The sequence below is a fragment of the Typha angustifolia genome, chromosome 8 (assembly GCF_048772165.1).
Source record: "Typha angustifolia cultivar Huaian chromosome 8, ASM4877216v1, whole genome shotgun sequence".
NCBI classification, from domain to species: Eukaryota; Viridiplantae; Streptophyta; class Magnoliopsida; order Poales; family Typhaceae; genus Typha; species Typha angustifolia.
Genome location: NC_133246.1, coordinates 7,836,662 through 7,841,966, shown reverse-complemented (window position 1 = coordinate 7,841,966; position 5,305 = coordinate 7,836,662).

Genomic DNA, 5,305 nt, shown 5'->3' with positions numbered 1-5,305 from the left:
CCCAAGTTGAAAGGTGATGATCCGATTGATTAGTTGTATAGGGCGGAGCAATTCTTCGCATACTAGGGTATGACGGAAGAATGTAAGGTGACTCTTGCGAGCTTCCACCTTGAAGATGCGGCGCTTCATTGGTTTCGAGCAGCCAATGCCAATGAGGCTATCGAAACTTGGGCTGACTTTTCCGTGGATATCACGCGGCGATTTGGAGCGTTAGGGTATGAAGACTTCGATGCTCTCCTCTCAAAGATGGTGCAAAAGACCACGATTGGGGCATACCAAGAAGAATTTGAGAGGATAAGTAGCCGATGTCATCCCCCATGGACGGATCAGCAACTTCGCAGCACCTTCATCTCCGGGCTGCGGGGAGACACACAAGCTGACGTGAGGGCTTTAAGGCTTAGAACTTTAAAGGAGGCCTTCAAAGATGTGGTGCTCATGGAAGACAAACACAGGGCCATAAAGTTACACCCGAAACAGAGTTGGACGAGTCAAGGAAGCCGCAATGTGGTTCAACCAACCATAGCGGTAGAAAATGTTATCGGAGTACCAAGAACCGTTGCTACAATGGTGCCTCCTCGAGCACCCTTGAAGCCATCCCAACATGTGAAGTACTCACCTAGAGGTCCGGGGCAAGCACTCACACCTGCTCAAGTGGAGGAACGAAGAGCCAAAAGCCTATGCTTTCGTTGTGATAAGAAGTTTGTACCCGGGCATCGCTGCGCTAAACCAATGGGATCGGTTATGCTAATAGATGGATTGGAGGATGTGGAGGATGAGTTTGTAGTTGAAAATGAAGGCGCGGATGGATATCAAGGAGAAGTAGCTGAGGAGCAACCTATGGAGGACATGATAGCCAAAATCTCCCTCCACGCCTATTCAGGGACAGCCGTGCCAAAGACTTTGCAGGTGAACGGTATAGTCAAGAAAACCATAGTGAGAATCTTAATTGACACCGAGTCCACCCATAACTTCACTGACAAGAGGCTTCTTAGGAAGATTTGGCTTAAGTCGGAACCCACGGAAGGGTTTGATGTGACGATTGGAGATGGCACCACATTACGAGTAGATTTTATTTGTGGAGGTGTGGAATTGAAGGTGCAAGGCCAAACTTTCACATTAGATCTTTATCCGTTGGCTTTGTGAGGTGCCAACATTGTCTTGGGGACCCAATGGCTTCAAAGCTTGGGGCCCGTAACATTTGATTTCTTAAACCTGACACTAATATTTCGGAGGAATGGTCGAAGGGTGCTGTTGGATGGAAATCAACCGCGGCAAGGGTCGACATTGCAACCACTTTTGGGCCTTCCTTGTGCAGGGGACCGAGCTCTACTATTGCAAATAGCTGTTGTTGAACCAGAACATCCACCACCAAGGAAAATAGCTACTGACATGCAAGAGCTACTGTAGGAATTCAAGGATCTCTTCGAGGAATCCTGAGGACTGCCGTCGACCCATCGATACGACCATCGCATCCAGATCATTCTAGTGGCTAAATCGGTAAATGTTTGGCCCTATCGGTACCCGCATGTCTAGAAGGAATAGATTAGTAAATTGGTGGTGGAAATGCTCAAGCAAGGGATTATTCAATCGAGTAGAAATGCCTACTCGTCGTCGGTGCTGTTAGTTCGGAAGAAAGACAAGAGTTGGCGATTTTGCGTTGACTACTGAGCCTTGAATGCGATTATTGTCAAAGATCAGTATGTAATACCGGTGATCGAGGAGTTGCTGGATGAACTCACAGAGTCGGCTTACTTCAGCAAACTTGACTTAAGAGCGGGGTACCATCAAATCCGCGTCGACCCGAAAGATGTGCATAAAACAGCATTCCGAAGTCACGATGGCCACTATGAATTCCGAGTCATGCCGTTTGAGCTCACCAATGCACCGGCCACCTTCCAAGGACTGATGAATGACCTTTTCCGCTTGCTCTTGTGTTGGTACGTACTCGTCTTCTTTGACGATATTCTAGTGTATAGCAGAAATTGGAGCGAGCACTTGCAGCATGTGCATGAGGTGTTGACTATCTTGCGACAAAACTAGTTAAAAGTCAAGATGAGCAAGTGTCTTTGGGGAGAGCCATGAGTGGAATACTTGGGACATATAATCTTAGCAAGAGGAGTGGAAGCTGATCCAAGCAAGATCAAGAATATGGTGGACTAGCCGATTCCCACTAATCAGTAGAAATTGAGGGGATTCCTTGGGTTGACAGTGTACTGTTGACGATTTGTTACCAACTACGGTAAAATTGCTGCCCCGCTGACCTCCTTACTTAGAAAAAGTGGGTTTCAATGGATGGGCAATGCGACGGGGGCCTTCGAAGTCATGAAGACAACTATGTCTACCACTTCGGTTCTAGCACTACCGAATTTCAGCAAGCCCCTTGTGGTGGAATGCGACACTTCGAGTGAGGGCATTGGAGCAATTTTGATACAAGAGGGCAGACCCGTGGCATATATGAGCAAGGCATTGTCAAACCAGTCGTGATAGCTATCCACCTACAAGCGCGAAATGCTAGCAATTCTACACGCCGTCACCAAATAGCAACCCTACTTGATTGGCCAACGGTTTACTATCCGCACGAACCAGTGTAGATTACCCTACTTCATGGAGTAACATGTGCACACCCCGGCACAACAACTGTGGGTCACGAAAACTCCTTAGGTATGACTATGAACTAGTCTACAAAAAGGGGATCGAGAACCAAACAGTTGATGCCCTTTCTCGCCAACCGGACATAAGTGAGCTCGCCTTTTTTCAGCACCAACCTTTCCTCTATTTTCAAATATGTGGGGAACCAATGCAGAGGATCAAATCATGGAGGAGCCTGAGTCAGAGTTCAAAGATCGCTTCCCTAATTTCAAACCTTGAGGACAAGGTTGCGGAAGCGTGGTGAATTGATATGATTCGGACTTCACCGATGTCATCTCGAGCATGAATTCACTTTAGGGGTGTCTTTGTTTCTTATTTTAATATTTAATTCTTAAAAAAAAATATTCTGTATGTCGGATTCGAACGTGGGTGGAGTGCGTTCGAACGCGGTTATGAATGCCTGCATCACGTTCGCACATCTAGAGAGTGCGAATTCTGCGTTCGAACGCATTGTGAACGCCTGCATCGTGTTCGCAAATTTAGAGAAGTAGGAAATAGGTGCGTTCAAACGCGCTGCGAATGCCTGCATCATGTTCACAAATCTAGAGAAGAGGGAAATAGGTGCATTCGAACGCGATTGGGCGCGTTCGAACGTGGTCGGCAAAAATGTACTGTTTAGGGTTATTTTTTAATTGTTTAGTTAGCCCCAAAAAAGAGCTTTCCAACAAATCAAGGTTCAGACGAATCGGATGTGGAGATCTCGATATATCGTCCGATTAGTGGACAAACGTCAAGGTGATCTGATCAGGATACGTGGATGGAGGCATGAGATCCTAGGTAGTGTTGGTTGGTGGAGGACCAGCGTTAATGGGGTGGCACCGGTGAAAAGTGGTGGTGGAAGGGTTATGGTTGATGGAAGGGTTAGGGCAAGTGTTGGATAGATTGGAAGAAGGGCGGGGGGGAGAGGGCCACCCCTAAGGGACTAGGGTCATTGGCCGGTCGAGGAGGTTAGAAGCAGTGTTGCCGAGGATTGAGCGAAGAAGACGAAGGAGGCAAGGCAAAACTCAATTCTTTAATAATGACTCTCTGGTTGCCATCCACATCCTTTAGAGTCTAACCAAACAATTCAAAATTAATCTTAAACGATACATTTTCGCCGACTGCGTTCGAACGCGCCCAATCGCGTTCAAACGCACCGAGTTCGCTCTTCTCTAGATTTACGAACGTGATGCAGGCGTTTGAACGCGCTGTAGGCGTTCGAACGCGTTGTAGGCGTTCGAACGTGCAACCGAACGCACCTATTTTCCACTTCTCTGGATTTGTGAACGCAATGCAGGCATTCACAGCGCGTTTGAACACACAATGCACACTCTCTAGATTTGCGAACGCACAAGTGCCTATGGGAAGTGCAACAAATGGAGTATTTAGGCCACATCATCTCAATGGAAGGTATAGAGGTAGATCTTCAAAAGGTAGTATGTATGACTGCTTGGCCAATCCGTGTTACCACAATAGGATTGCGAGGATTTTTGGGGCTGACTAGATATTATTGCCACTTCATCGCCGGGTATGACAAGATCGTTGTTCTTCACTTTTTTGCCGAGAAAGAACTCTTTTAGATGGACAGATGAAGCCACTATAGTCTTTGAAAAACTAAAAACAGTAATGACAACAACGTCCGTTCTAGCTCTACCGAACTTCACCAAAGAGTTCATTGTGGAATGTGATGCATCAGGAGTTGGCATAGGAGCTGTACTAATGCAAGGACGTCTCATAGCCTTTTTTAGCAAGACTTTATCACAAAAGTCTCAGCAATTATCAACCTACGAGAGAGAGATGTTGGCAATTCTACAGGCGGTAACAAAGTGGAGGCCTTATTTGATGGTAGGCGATTCATCATCCTAACCGATCAAAAGAGCTTTCCAATGAATTTAATTTTAAGTGAATCGAACGACGCGATCTAGAGATATCTTCGGATAAGTGGGTGAACATTAGGGAGTCTGATCTATAAGATTTAGACCAAAAGGTGATTTTGGATCTGAGGATGAAGGCATGGAATCCTAGGTGGAATATGGAGGTGGTAAGCCGAAAGTAATAGGTGGCACCAACAAGGAACTAATGGGAGAAGGATTATGGATAGTGGAAAGGGTTAGGGTGAAGGTAGAGAAATTTGAAGAAAGGGGAGAAGTGGGCTGCCCCAAAAGGACTAGGGTGAGTGACCGATCGAGGGAGGCTAGAGGCGGCAAAGCCATGGGATTAGGGAATGAGAGAGAAGGAGAGGAAGAAGATTATGGCAAAAACTCAATTCATTGATCATCCCCTTTTCGGTTGCCATCCACACCTTAAGAGGTTAATCAAACAGGTCAAAAATGATAATTATTAAGCCTAGAAATAATAAATTTTCGCCATCTGCGTTCAAACGGGGTCAAACGCATTCGAATGCATAAATTGCATTCTTTGTCGATGCGACGCGAGCGTTCAAATGGGGTCGAGCGCGTTCGAACGCACAATTCCCATTCTCTGTATTTGTGAACACCTACAAGCATTCAAAAGCGCGTTCGAACGCACCCACCTGTGTTTGAACGCAACCTATAGAAATCTTATTTTTCTCTGAATAAAACACTAACACAATAAGAAAAGACACCCGTAAGGTGTACCCATGCTCGAGACAATATCGGTGAAATCCAAATCGTATCACAATGATAGAAGAGACAGC